The sequence below is a fragment of the Arachis hypogaea genome, chromosome 13 (genome assembly GCF_003086295.3).
Source record: "Arachis hypogaea cultivar Tifrunner chromosome 13, arahy.Tifrunner.gnm2.J5K5, whole genome shotgun sequence".
NCBI lineage: Eukaryota > Viridiplantae > Streptophyta > Magnoliopsida > Fabales > Fabaceae > Arachis > Arachis hypogaea.
In genome coordinates this window covers 17,439,828-17,455,784 of record NC_092048.1, presented here as the reverse complement: position 1 = coordinate 17,455,784, position 15,957 = coordinate 17,439,828, and the positions used below count along the sequence as shown (strand labels likewise).

Below are 15,957 nucleotides of genomic sequence, written 5' to 3'. Positions count from 1 at the left end.
TTTCTTGTAAGTTCCGTTTATTTTCTTCTTCATACATAAATTCAATAATTTTATAGTTCATACAATTTATTATCTATAATCTTATTTTCTAACTTAACATTTGATGCTTTAATGAGAGGTATGACCATTCCTAATGAACTCACCCGTCAGATAAAGATTGTTGTACTTCAACAGATTCACATTGAAGTCTCAAGTCAGATCGGAGCCACCAATGCTCAGATGAATAGGATAGAGTATTCTTTGCGAGAAATTCAAAGGATGCTGAAAGATGCCTTGAAAATGAAAAGAATTGAACCAGGCTCTAACGAATGAAGACTGGCACATGGTTTCAGAGCTCAGTAGAGCATTGGCTCCCCTTAGATCGTGAATCGCACTCTCGAGATCGACCTTTCATTGTTTGATGGAGAGAATCTAGAGGAGTGGGTATTCAAGGTCAGAGAATATTTCAAACGATATTCAGTTAGTTCCAACCGAAATGCGGGTACGTATGCTCTCTTTTCACCTCACTGGACCTGCATACTCCTGGTACAGATAGATCGTCACTAATAATATAAAACATACCTGGGAGTCATTTCTAGATGTTTTGTTAGTTCAATTTGGTCAAAGCCAATTTTATGATTCAAAGACGGCTCTTAAGGAGCTGAAACAAATGCATAGTGTTGTTGTATATCAAAGTTTGTTCGAGAAAATCTCCAACTAGGTGACAGGCCTCAGTGAAGAATGATTAATCTCCCTTTTTGTAGCTGGATAATAGGATTATCTCAAGTGTGAGCTCTTATTAGCCAAACCCACCACTTATGTTATCGCAGTTTCGTTAGCCAAGCTGCATGAACAAAAATTCACAGTCACAAATCCATCACATAAGAAACACACTACAACAAATACAACTAACACTACTATCTTAATCACCCCAATGCAACACCCTAAAAAACTCAACCCAAAACCCAATTTCAACCCGGTTCCAATTTCTACGCCTAATTAAAACACCCACACAAACCATACTCTACTCTTCAAGAAACTGTTGGCATCAGAAATTAAACTTAAAAGGGAGAAGGGCATATGCTATCATTATGAGGAGAAATGGTCTACAGGGCATAGATGCAAAAGCACATGTTACCTACTTATTGGGAAGGAAAAGATGCAAGAGTTATTCAAGGAATCAGACCTGAAAGCAGTGCAAACAACCCCCAGTGACCAACCTGGTGGTAGTAAAACCAATTTAGTCAGAAATTAGCTTTAATGTTATGGTAGGGCAATAACAACCCACTACCTTTCGATTGAAAGAATATATAAAGGGCAACCGGTGATGGTGTTGATTAATGAAAAAAGTTCCCACAATTTTGTGAAGGCTAACGTTGCAATAAAGTTGCATTTTTCAATGACACAAACTACACCACTACAAGTTTTGGTGGACAATGGAGATATGATAGAATGTAGGACTGTATATAAGGAGGTCCCTTTTATCATGCAAGGCTATCAATTTTCTGTTAGTACTTTTGTGCTGGAATTGCAAGGTGTTAATATTGTGCTTGAGGTTCAATGGCTTATGTGTCTAGGGTACATCACGACTCACTATGGGCTACTAACCATAGAGTTTATGGTGAATGGTGTTGCCGTGAAGTTACAAGGGAAACGTTTATTGCAAGTTGAGGCTATTAGTAACAAGATGTTGCAGAAATTGGTGACTACTGATGTTGTGACCACCTTATATCATCTTAAAATGCTCAAGACAGCAAAGGAAGCTAGTGAGTCTCCAATTCCAACCGAGTTGCAACCCGTTCTTGAGGAGCACAGTGCAGTCTTTGATGAACCTACTGCACTTTCATCTCATCGAGAAATTGACCACCAAATTCACCTAGTTTTGGGGTCTCAACCATGAGTGTTGATGACAAGTCATCCTAGCCTAGTTTTACTAGTCTTTTTCTTTGATTTTCAATAGGTTTTATGCACTTTCTTGAGCCACAAGTAAGTCAATTGGGTGGAATTTCATGTTTCCTTAGATTCAATCAACTATGGATAAATTGATGCATTTTCATGAGTTTTGTGCCATAATTGCTTAGATGACAAGAAGAAGAATAACTCTCATGATTATAGCATAGCTTTGATGCAATTGTTGATTGATGATAGGTGGAAAGAGGTTTGGAAGAAGGTTGAAGAAAAGAGGATAGCAAGGGGCAAGAAGAAGCACTCACGTTTGAGCTCAAGTTTGCCTCAAACTTGGACTCAAACGTGAGGAAGAGTGCAACCACACCCTGGAGCTATGCAACGTTTGCACCAACGTTTGCCTCCAACTTGAGGTCAAACGTTGGCCACATCTCAGAAAGGAAAATCACCCCTGGAGCTTGGCAACGTTTGCGCCAACGTTTGCCTCAAACTTGAGGTCAAACATTGGTGCCATAAGAGAATGAATGAACACCCCTGTTTGATGATTCAATGAGCCACGTTTGCGCTAACGTTTGCCTCAAACGTTAGGCCAAACGTTGGCTAGAAGAGCTGCTTGGGAAGGGCCACGTTTGAGCTCACGTTTGATCTCAAACGTTGGCTCAAATGTGGATGACAGCAAGGGGCCGATCTGCATAATGGGTTTCACGAAGACGTTTGAGTCAACGTTTGCCTCAAACGTTGACTCAGACGTGAATGGTTCATGGCCCGATTCACAAGTGAACTTCTTCCCAACACCAAGAGCAATCAACGGAGGCTACTACCAACCCAATTCCATCAAGGCCAAGGCCCACATTCAAGGCTTAATGATCAATAGAAGGAAGTGTATAAATAGAAGCTAGTTTGATTTAGAAAGGACTTTTTTTTTACTTTGAGAATTTTGAATTGTAATTGGAGAGCTTTCATTTTGATCTTGGAGAATTGGGAGGAGAATTGAGTTCTCTTCCCCTCTGGGTTTTCTATTTTCTTTTCCGCAAACCTTTATTTGAGTCTTGGGTGTGGAGAATTGAGGAATTCTGTCTCAATCTCACCTTGAGATCTCTCTTTGTTTCTTTCACTGCACCATTGGAGAATTGAGATTTGAATTTAAGTTTTCTTCTGTTTTAATCTTTAATTTGTTACAATTGCTTTCTGAATTGGATCAAGGAAGGTAGTGAGATCTAGACTTGGTTTTCTAGTCTCTTGACCACTGAGATCTAAAATTTCCTTTCAATTCTTCTGTTGAATGCTTTTTCAAGTCAAATCACTTTTCTGTTTGAGATTTACTTCAGTTAAATTCATCCTTTATTCTTCTGCCCATTGCAATTTACTTTTATTCGTTTAATTTCTGCAAATCCCAATTCTCAATTCCTCTTATGATTCAAGCAATTTACATTTCTTGCACTTTAAGCTTCAGTTATTTACATTTCTTACAATCTAAGTTTCTTCAATTTACATTACTTGCACTTTAAGATTCAGCACTTTTACTTCCTGTTCTCTTTACATTTCATGCAATTTAGCTTCTCCCTTTACATTTCAAGCACTTTAGCTTCTGTCAATTACAAACCACTCAAACCAATACTTGATTCGCTTGACTAAATCAACCACTAAACTAAAATTGCTCAATCCTTCAATCCCTGTGGGATCGACCTCACTCATGTGAGTTATTATTACTTGATGCGACCCGGTACACTTGCCGGTGAGTTTTGTGTTGGATCGTTTTCCACACATCAAGTTTTTGGCGCCGTTGCCGGGGATTGAAATAGATTGACAATGATTAAGTGAAGTGGAGATCTAGATCAAGCACTTTTTCTTTTCTGTTTCTTTAACTTTTGATTAACACGCTAACTGTTTGAATTTTTGCTCAAGCTAACTAAAACTTCATTCTAGCAATAGATTGAAGTGTCACTGGTTGTGTGTTTCTTGTGTTTTATTTGTATGTCAGATACAAGAAGAGCTATACCCACCTTTCATGAACAAGACGAACGAACTCTCAGGAGATTAAGAAGAGCTGGAAGAGGGAAAGGCATTGTTGGAGAGGGAGAATCTGAGGAAGAATATCACGAGATGGAAGGAGATTTATCTAATCCCAATCATCCATAAGGAGGGGCTAACAATAACCCACAACAGAGGAGAGTACTGGCCTCCTATACATTTGCAAATGCTAGACATTGTGGAAGCAGCATTCTTACCCCTAATGTCAATGCAAATAACTTTGAACTGAAGCCACAACTCATCACATTGGTCCAAAACAACTGCTCTTTTGGAGGAGGGCCATTAGAGGACCCGAACCAACATCTATCCACTTTCTTGAAGATTTGTGACACAGTTAAAAGCAATGGAGTACACCCTGACATATACAAGTTGCTGTTATTCCCATTCTCTCTCAGGGACAAGGCCACTCAATGGCTAGAAACATTCCCGAAGGAAAGTATCAACACTTGGGATGATTTGGTGAGCAAGTTTCTTGCCAAGTTTTACCCCCCTCAAAGGATCATTAGGTTGAATACTGAGGTGCAGACATTCACACAAATGGATGCTGAAAATCTATATGAGGCATGGGAAAGATATAAGGCTCTGCTGAGGAAATATCCACCAGAGATGTTCACTGAGTGGGACAAGCTGCAGAACTTCTATGAAGGGCTCACTCTAAAGGCTCAAGAGGCACTTGATCACTCAGCCGGAGGATCATTGCAACTGATGAAAACTGCAGAAGAGGCTCAAAATCTCATTGACATGGTAGCTAACAACCAGTATTTCTTTGTTCATCAAAGGCAACGCCAACCGTCACAAAGGAGAGGAGTAATGGAGCTGGAAGGAGTGGATTCAATCTTAGCTCAAAACAAAATGATGCAGCAACAAATTCAACAACAATTTGAGCAAATAGCCAAGAGGATTGATAATCTCCAAGTTGCAGCAGTCAACACAAGCCAACCATCAACCACATGGGGGCAAAATGAAGAAACTCAAGAGGAGCAACAGCAAGAGCAAGTCCAGTACATGCACAACCAAAATTCTGGGCCAAATGAAGTCTATGGTGATACTTACAACCCCTCTTGGAAGAATCACCCAAACCTTAGGTGGGGAGACAATCACAACCAGAATCAACAACCATGGCAAAGGAACTCAAATCAAAACACTTCAAGAAACAACCAAAACCACAACCAGCAGCAAACTAACCAAAACCCTTACAGAAAACCCCAAAACAACTACCCCAACTCCAACCATTATCCACCCAATAACCAACCCACCAACCAAAACACTCACCATCAACCATCAACACCCCATAACCAACCAATTTCACATGACTCTCAGAGGATCACTAATCTGGAAATGTTAATGGAAAAGATGATGAAGCACCAAGAAATGACAACAAGAAACCAGGAAGCCTCCATGAAGAATATGGAAAGGCAAATTGGTCAGCTCTCCAAACAGATCACCATTGAAAGGCCATCAAGCTCACTACCAAGTGACACCATTCCTAATCCAAAAGAGGAGTGCAAAGCAATACAACTAAGGAGTGGAAAGATCTTGGTGAAAAATGAAGAAGCAACCAAGAAACCAAAGGAAAGTGACAAGAAACAAGCTGAAGAAGAGAAAGCCAATGATGAGAATGTAACAACAAGCAAAAATGCCGCAGAAGAACTCAAAGAGAAGAACAACCAGCCATACAGTTCAAAGGAAGAAGTTCAAGGACAGCAGCAAGTGGAGAAGAGCATTACACCTCCACTGCCATATCCCCAAAGATTCCACAAAGAAGCAAAGGATCAACACTTTCATAAGTTCCTTGAGACTTTCAAGAAGCTAGAAATCAACATTCCCTTGGGTGAAGCGTTGGAGCAAATGCCTTTGTATGCCAAGTTTTTGAAGGAGCTTATCAACAAGAAAAGAAGTTGGCTGGAGAAGGAGACTGTGCTGCTCACTGAAGAATGTAGCGCTGTGCTTCAAAAGGGAATCCCACCAAAGCTTAAAGATCTAGGGAGTTTTGTAGTTTCTTGCACCATAGGCAAAATGACATTAGACAAGGCTCTTTATGATCTTGGATCTAGTATCAACTTAATGCCCCTATCCATGATGAGAAAGATGGCTATAGAAGAACTCAAACCCACCAGGATGTCACTAATCATGGCGGATAAATCAATCAAGACACCTAACAGAATTGTGAAAAATCTGTTAGTGAAGGTTGGGGGAGTTTATCTTCCCCGCGGACTTTGTAATCTTGGATACTGAAGAGGAAGGAAATAATTCAATTATCCTGAGAAGACCATTTCTAGCAACTGCAAGAGCTATTATCGATGTGGAAAAGGGAGAGATGATCTTTAGAGTACACAATGAGCAAATGGTCATAAATATTTTCAAGTCCATGCAGCACCCCCCTGAGCAAGAGGATTACTTAAGAGTGGACATGATAGAGAGCCTGGTGGAAGAAATGTTAGATATTAATCATCATGAGCAGGAAGAGGAAAGTTACCAAGAGACAACAGAGGAACAAATAGCCGAAATTTCCATTGACAAAGAGGGAAAGCCAGACAAGAAAGAAGAAGTACAAAAACAAGAATTGAAGCCATTACCCACCCATCTCAAATATGCATTCCTTGGCAAATCAGAGAGTTTTCCAGTGATCATCAATTCGTCCCTGACAAAAAAGGAAGAAGGAGAACTTCTTGATGTACTCAAAGCTCACAAAGATGCTTTAGGATGGACCATTGACGACCTAAAAGGCATCAGCCCTGCAGTGTGTATGCATAAGATCCTCTTCGAGGACAATTCCAAACCAGTAGTTCAACCTCAGAGAAGGCTAAATCCCACAATGAAGGAAGTTGTCCAGAAGGAAGTAATGAAGTTGTGGAATCCAGGGATAATCTATCCTATCTCTGATAGCTCATGGATAAGCCCAGTTCAAGTGGTACCAAAGAAAGGTGGGATGACAGTCATTGTTAATGAGAAGAATGAACTCATTCCCACAAGAACTGTGACAGGATGGAGGATGTGCATTGACTATAGGAGGCTGAATGATGCCACACACAAAGATCATTTCCCACTTCCCTTCATTGACCAGATGCTTGAAAGATTGGCCAGCCATGCTTACTATTGCTTCCTGGATGGCTATTCTGGGTATAATCAGATAGTGGTAGATCCAAAGGACCAAGAAAATACTTCATTCACATGTCCATTTGGAGTTTTCGCCTATAGAAGGATGCCGTTTGGGCTATGCAATGCCCCAGCCACCTTTCAAAGGTGTATGCTCTCCATTTTTTCAGATATGGTCGAAAAGTTTTTAGAGGTCTTCATGGACGACTTTTCTGTTTTTGGTGACAATTTCAATGCTTGCCTGAAATATCTAACTCTTGTCTTGAAACGGTGCCAAGAAACTAATTTAGTTTTGAACTGGGAGAAGTGCCATTTCATGGTACCCGAAGGGATTGTTCTTGGTCACAAAGTTTCAAGAAAAGGGATAGAGGTTGACAAGGCAAAGGTGGAGATCATAGAAAAACTCCCTCCACCAACTAACGTGAAATCTGTTAGAAGTTTCTTGGGGCATGCAGGATTTTATAGAAGGTTTATCAAGGATTTTTCTAAAATAGCGAAACCTCTGAGTAATCTGCTGATGATTGATAATCCTTTTGTCTTTGATGAAACTTGCCAGCATGCCTTTGAAACTTTAAAAAACAGACTCACAACAGCACCAATCATCACACCCCCGAATTGGGAACTACCTTTTGAACTTATGTGTGATGCAAGTGACATCGCAATTGGTGCTGTGCTTGGACAAAAGAAGGGAAACTTGCATCATGTCATATATTATGCAAGTAAGGTTTTGAATGAGGCTCAAAAAAATTACACCACAACAGAAAAGGAGTTATTGGCTGTAGTTTATGCATTTGATAAGTTTAGATCATACTTGATAGGATCCAAAATTGTGGTTTATACTGACCATGCTGCCCTTAAGTATTTAATGTCAAAACATGATGCTAAACCAAGACTTATCAGGTGGATATTACTCCTGCAAGAGTTTGATATTGAAATAAAGGATAGGAAGGGCACTGAAAACCAAGTTGCTGATCATTTATCGAGGCTACCAAAAGAAACAATTCAAGAAGCCCCACAGCCTATAAATGAAAGCTTTCCAGATGAACATCTGTTGCAGATCCAACAAGCACCTTGGTTTGCTGACATAGCAAACTACAAAGTGGAGAGGAAGATACCTCAAGAATTCTCTAAGCAACAAGTGAAGAAGCTAATCAATGAAGCAAGGAAGTTCTTGTGGGATGAACCTTTCCTGTTCAAGAGATGTTATGATGGAGTGATTAAGAGATGTGTCCCTGAGAGTGAAATAAGGGATATATTGTGGCATTGTCATGGCTCAGCCTATGGTGTACACTTTGGCCCAGAAAGAACAGCTGCAAAGATACTGCAGAGTGAGCTCTATTGGCCAACTATCTTCAAAGATGCCAGAGAGTTTGTTCACCAATGCAACGAATGCCAGAGAGCAGGAGGATTGACGAGAAGGAATGAGATGCCTCATAATTTTATTCTGGAAGTATAATTATTTGATCTATGGGGCATTGATTTCATGGGACCCTTTCCCCCTTCCTATTCTTTCAGATATATTTTCGTGGCAGTGGAGTACGTCTCAAAGTGGGTGGAAGCCATAGCCACAACCACTTGTGATGCACAAATTGTCCTTTAATTCCTTAAGAAGCATATTTTCACTAGATATGGAGTTCCCAAGGGTCTTGTGAGTGACGGTGGTGGCCATTTTTGCAACAAACAGATGGAGAAACTCCTCCATAAATATGGAGTCATTCATAAAGTAGCCACGCCATATCACCCCCCCAGACTAATGGACAGGCTGAATTAGCAAATAGGGAATTGAAGAAGATCTTGGAAAAGACAGTAGGAAGTACAAGAAAAGATTGGGCTTGGAAACTGGAGGATGCACTCTGGGCATACAGGACAGCTTTCAAGACTCCCATTGGGAAGTCCCCCTTTCAGCTATTATATGGAAAATCTTGTCACCTCCCTGTGGAGCTTGAACACAAAGCTTTTTGGGCTACCAAACTCCTAAATCTCGATTCTCAAGCAGCAGGAGAGAAAAGGTTGCTACAACTAAATGAATTGGATGAATTTAGGTTAGAAGCCTATGAAAATGCTAAGATATACAAGGAAAAAATCAAGAGATGGCATGATAGGAAGATTTTGAAGAAAGAATTCAAACCAGGACAGCAAGTACTCCTGTACAACTCACGGCTTAAGATTTTCCCTGGCAAGCTTAAGTCTAAATGGACTGGTCCATATTTGGTAACCAAGATTTTTCCTTATGGAAACCTTGAACTGTTAGATGAAGCAACAAAAAGTCATTTCACAGCAAATGGTCACAGAGCATAGCTGTACTTAGGAGGACAATGGGACAAGAAAAAAGAAGTTCAGAACCTGAGCTGAGCAAGAATGAAGGATGTCAAGCTAATGACAATAAAGAAGCGCTTGTTGGGAGGCAACCCAACCTGAGGTAGTTCCTTTTCATATCCATTTCAATAAAAAAAGGATTGAATAATTGGTATGTATTGCAAGGAGCTAAGTTTGGTGTTGCACACCAAAATAATTTAAGGGAGAATGAAGGATTCTAAGTTTGGTGTTCCACCAAAATCTCATTTAAAAGCACATTCTCACTTCTGGCACAATGCTAGCTCCAAGCAATCAGATAAATTATTCAACCATTTAACTGCTTTCTAGGTTTAACTCCATAACCTTTAGCAAGGACACAAAATTTTACATATAGTTAACTTGATGCATCAGAGACAGTGGCAAGGGACTAAGTTTGGTGTTCACACACCAAAGTAAGTTTAAAAGCCTACAATAAAGTCTTGAACACTAACCAATTACCTAAGGGCTTGAGAAACAAGCAACTTCCATTAACTCTGCAGGAATTCAATCACTCTCTTGGGAGGGCTACACACCATTAGCTGAGAGTAAGAAGAAGGAGCTACCTAGAGGTTGTATTGTCACTTAACTCCATCAGCATTGAATTACTCTAAATTGGAAGTTTGAATATGCCCATCTTAATAGTAACTATTAGTTTAATAATTGTGCATCCTGCCTGTTTAACTTTGCAACAAGTAGGCTAGTCTAAGTGTGTACTTGTGTGTTTACTTTCACTTAACTGAATGCATGCTCTGTCCCCTGCATCTTTAATTCAATAAAAGAAATGTTTGGAACATGAAGTAAGATAGTTCATTGCTAGCTGGAAGTACAATAATAGTAAGTGGTGGTATTTATGTGTGATTGTGTGGTAGCTCACTTATAGTAAATAACAGGAATAGATTGTCTTCTTTCTAAGTGTAAACTAGCTCACTGTCTATGAATCTCAAAAATAAAAAGTCCTTGGTTGAAAAGAAAAAAATAAGTAGAATGAGAAAAGCCAAAAGTGGCAGCAAAGAAAACAAAAGAGGAAAACAGAATAAAGCTAAACACCAATAGCTTGAACCTTAGAATATATGCCTGTGGTGTCTTTGTACTAGGATCTGCTTGGATTATTAAGTTCTTTGGAGTGCATCAACACTTGGTAACTTGGGTTAACTAACCCGGGATTATCAACTGAAAATCCACTATCAAAAGCAACTTAGCTACAAGACATTTAGTGACCCAAAGAGGTGCTGGGCATCAATGTTTTAAGAGAAATGTAAGCCAAGTGTTTATAGTGAATAATGTGTTGAGCACAAATAAAGAAAGAAAAAGAATTGCTGCACACATGACATTGAGCTGGATGTTACAGAAAAGGAAAATAAAGAGAAACAAACATCAAGGACAAATAAATAATGAGAGGTCATAACAGTGTGTTAAGTGATGCTTGGAGGAGACTTTCTATGCCTAGATGTCAATAAGAAGTGAGTAGTTACATATCAGCATAAAACCCCATGAGCTACCAATAATACTCTGCTAGCATGAACATCCTCATCCATTTCATTCTTTCTTCTTAATAATTCTTTTCTTGCTTGGGGACAAGCAAGCTTTAAGTTTGGTGTTGTGATGACAAGTCATCCTAGCCTAGTTTTACTAGTCTTTTTCTTTGATTTTCAATAGGTTTTATGCACTTTCTTGGGGCACAAGTAAGTCAATTGGGTGGAATTTCATGTTTCCTTAGATTCAATCAACCAGGGATAAATTGATGCATTTTCATGAGTTTTGTGCCATAATTGCTTAGATGACAAGAAGAAGAATAACTCTCATGATTATAGCATAGCTTTGATGCAATTGTTGATTGATGATAGGTGGAAAGAGGTTTGGAAGAAGGTTGAAGAAAAGGGGATAGCAAGGGGCAAGAAGAAGCACTCACGTTTGAGCCCAAGTTTGCCTCAAACTTGGACTCAAACGTGAGGAAGAGTGCAACCACACCCTGGAGCTATGCAACGTTGGCCACATTTCAGCAAGGAAAATCACCCCTGGAGCTTGGCAACGTTTGCGCCAACGTTTGCCTCAAACTTGAGGTCAAACGTCGGTGCCATAAGAAAATGAATGAACACCCCTGTTTGATGATTCAATGAGCCACGTTTGCGCTAACGTTTGCCTCAAACGTTAGGCCAAACGTTGGCTAGAAGAGCTGCTTGGGAAGGGCCACGTTTAAGCTCATGTTTGACCTCAAACGTGGATGACAGCAAGGGGCCGATATGCATAATGGGTTTCACGAAGACGTTTGAGTCAACGTTTGTCTCAAACGTTGACTCAGACGTGAATGGTTCATGGCCCGGTTCACAAGTGGACTTCTTCCCAACACCAAGAGCAATCAACGGAGGCTACTACCAACCCAATTCCATCAAGGCCAAGGCCCACATTCAAGGCTTAATGATCAATAGAAGGAAGTGTATAAATAGAAGCTAGTTTGATTTAGAAAGGACTTTTTTTTACTTTGAGAATTTTGAATTGTAGTTGGAGAGCTTTCATTTTGATCTTGGAGAATTGGGAGGAGAATTGAGTTCTCTTCCCCTCTGGGTTTTCTATTTTCTTTTCCGCAAACCTTTATTTGAGTCTTGGGTGTGGAGAATTGAGGAAATTCTGTCTCAATCTCACCTTGAGATCTCTCTTTGTTTCTTTCACTGCACCATTGGAGAATTGAGATTTGAATTTAAGTTTTCTTCTGTTTTAATCTTTAATTTGTTACAATTGCTTTCTGAATTGGATCAAGAAAGGTAGTGAGATCTAGACTTGGTTTTCTAGTCTCTTGACCACTGAGATCTAAAATTTCCTTTCAATTCTTCTGTTGAATGCTTTTTCAAGTCAAATCACTTTTCTGTTTGAGATTTACTTCAGTTAAATTCATCCTTTATTCTTCTGCCCATTGCAATTTACTTTTATTCGTTTAATTTCTGCAAATCCCAATTCCCAATTCCTCTTATGATTCAAGCAATTTACATTTCTTGCACTTTAAGTTTCAGTTATTTACATTTCTTGCAATCTAAGTTTCTGCAATTTACATTACTTGCACTTTAAGATTCAGCACTTTTACTTCCTGTTCTCTTTACATTTCATGCAATTTAGCTTCTCCCTTTACATTTCAAGCACTTTAGCTTCTGTCAATTACAAACCACTCAAACCAATACTTGATTCGCTTGACTAAATCAACCACTAAACTAAAATTGCTCAATCCTTCAATCCCTGTGGGATCGACCTCACTCATGTGAGTTATTATTACTTGATGCAACCCGGTACACTTACCGGTGAGTTTTGTGTTGGATCGTTTTCCACACATCAAGTGTAAGGCCTTACAAGTACCCCAACTTCCAAAAAGAAAAAAATAGAGAGATTGGTGGCTGAAATGCTAGAGGCGAGCATCATTCGTGAAAATCAAATTATTTTCTCGAGCCATGTCCTGTTGGTAAAGAAAAAAAGATGATAGTTAGCTATTTTGTGTGGACTATAGAGCGCTCAATGCCATTACGATTAAGAATAAGTTTCCTATTCTGACGATAGAGGAGATTTTAGATGAACTATTCAGTGCTGAATTTTTCTCTAAGATTGATCTAAGATCAGGTTATCACCAGATTCGCCTGAATGATGAGGTTATATCGATGACCGCTTTCCAGACCCACCATGGCCATTATGAGTTCGTAGTGATGCCCTTCGGGCTCACCAATGCTCCTTCAACTTTTCAAGTAACTATGAATAAGGTCTTTTAGTCTTATTTGCAAAAGTTTATTGCTGTGTTTTTTTATGACATTTTGGTGTATAGTAAGACATGGGAGGAACATCTCCGACACTTGGCTTTGGCCCTCATTACTTTAGCTCAGCATCATCTTTTTGCTAAGAGATCTAAATGTTTCTTTGGACAGCAGCAATTTGAATACCTTGGTCATATTGTGGGTGTTGAGGGAGTGAAGGTGGATTCCTCCAAGATTGACTCTATTCAAGCATGGCTGAAGCCAATGACATTGAAGTAACTACGGAATTTCTAGGCCTAACAGAGTACTATAAAAAATTTGTTAAATGATATGCCCACATTGTGCACCCACTCACCAGGTATAAGACTAAAGAAGGAATTTTATTGTATCAAGACCGTGTGTGGGTGCCGGACTATCAAGGGGTGAGGGAAACGCTCCTACACGAGTTTTACTCTTCGCTACGAGGTGGACATGGAGGGGTTCTTAAGACCTATAAGGCTCTAAATGACTTGTTTTTTTGGCCGCAGATGAGGGCAGATGTGCAGCGGTACATTAAGCAGTATACAGATTGTCAAGTCACTAAATACATATTGGCTAAAGCACAAGAGTTTCTCCAACCGTTACTAATTCCATTGAAGCCATGGGATGAAATTTCATGGATTTCATTATGCAATTGCCAAAGTCAACTGGTTTTAATGTTATCTTAGTAATGGTGGATAGATTTAGCAAGATGGGGCACTTTACCTCGCTGAAATCGGGTTTCACTGCCAAGGATGTAGCGAAAGCTTTCACCACTTCAATGGTCAAGCTACATGGTTATCCTGCAGCTATGATCTCAGACAGGGACCCAATTTTCAAGAGCAGATTCTGGAGAAATTTATTTGAATTTAGTGAAACTAAACTACATTTTAGTACAACATATCACTCCCAAAGCGACGAAAAAACTGAGGTTGCAAATAGAACACTGGAATAGTACCTATGTGTATTCACTCACTCTTATCCCTCTCAGTGGGCTTCCTACCTAGCTTGGGCAGAATTTTGCTATAACAGCTCCTACCACATGGCTATTGACATGTCACCTCACAAAGCACTCTATGACTATGCTCTGCGCTCATTACCGAGATACATCCCAGGTTCAGTTCAGGAGTTAGAAGTGGATGACTTTTTACGCGTCAGGGATGCTCTGGACAGGGAATTGCAGTTTGCCTTGCAGCGTGCTCAGAAAAAATGCAGCAACAAGTAGATGCACACCGGTGGAACAAAGAATTTCACTTGGGGGATTGGGTGTTATTGAAGATTAAACCATATCGACAATTATCACTCATAGGGACTTAATATAACAAGTTGCTGAAACGATTTTATGGACCTTATCAAATTAAACAGAGGATAGAGAAGGAAGTTTACAGTCTCGAGTTGCTTGTGCGCTACACCCAGTTTTCATGTGTTTGTGCTGAAGCAATTCCATGGACATTGCTGGCGAAACCTCCCTCGATGGCTGACTTGCCATCTTCACTTCAACCGAAGTTCCTTGCAATTTTGGGACGGCGTCGTATCACCACGTCGGATGGACCTCACACCCAAATTCTTGTGGATTGGGAAGGAGTTTCACGTGAGAAGACTACTTGGGAGGACATCGAGGTGTTATGCATGTTATTTCCTGAATCAGACCTTATGGATAAGGTTATTTTGGAAGAAAGGATGATTGATAGGTTATTGTGGATATTAGGCCAGAGACAGGACCAGTAGCGAAAGAAAGGGTGGAATTAGAGAAAGCTAGTGCTGAAAATGAATTAAAGGAGGTCGGGCCATTAGCAATGGAATCCAAGAAAATCAAAAAGAAAGCAAATTGGATGCAAAACTACATTGTAAATCAATGAATAGGGATTATTATAATTTTATCTTTTGCCACTTTGGCCAGTTAGTTAGTTACAGGATAAATATTATACAGTAAAACATCATAATGAAATAATTAGTTAGAAAAATTTTTGGGATTATTCCTTAAGAGTAAACTCTCATTTGAATAGAAGCGTATCTTTCTTGTAATCCCTTTTCTTCTTCTTCTTCATACATCAATTCAATAATTTTATAATTCATATAATTTCTTATCTACAATGTTATTTTCTAATTTAACATAAACTATATAGAATAAATTTATTAGTATTCAGATATTTTGTTCGTAATGTATGTATAGTGGAAATTAGCTATTTATAGGTTAAAAATCGAATGCAACCTACTAATCAAAGTGATAGAAAAGCATATATAAAACTAAATTAATATAAAATCATAATAATAAATACCTAGACGTTATATCAATTTATGATATCCTTTTTCCACAAACTTTAGTAGCAAATTAAGTTTGCAATGTTTAGATAAATCAGCAAAAATAGCAAAATTGATTATAGAACAAGTAAATAGGGCATTGCCATGCAAACTTACAGAAAACTAATGTGAAAAATAGAACCAAAATGAATGAAGAACACGATAACCGGTGGTGACGATGTCACATAAGAGAATCAAAGGGTAATAAAAAAGAAAGAAGAGACGAATTGGAAACATGAACAAAACTTGCTCTCTAAAAAAATTTAAGGCAACAAAAAAAAAAACTCAAAATGCTATTTGATAATATGTTAGAATTCATGATGAATTGTAGAATAAATTTAATATCCAGATATTATTTGTGAGAAAAAATATAGAAAACAATGTGAACAATAGAGTAAAAAAAAATAGAATTTTAGTGGAATAGAATAATTTGAGGATAGAGTATTTTTTTATTTTATTAGACTAAATTTACAGCCCATTATTCATATTATTCACAAAAATCATTGTCTATCTAGTAAAACCGTATGTATTTGTAATGTACAGTGACTATTTATGAGCAAATAAA

General features: G+C 38.9%; 1 long non-coding RNA gene across 1 annotated transcript; it reads right to left on the bottom strand.

Annotated features, from left to right (window-relative positions):
- LOC112737518 (uncharacterized) lies at positions 1–15,085 on the bottom strand. The gene is made up of 2 exons (XR_003168990.3): positions 14,478–15,085; positions 1–823 (listed from the first exon to the last, which is right to left on the bottom strand). It is a non-coding gene; the product is annotated as an uncharacterized lncRNA (long non-coding RNA).
- Between the last annotated feature and the right edge of the window lie 872 nt (positions 15,086–15,957).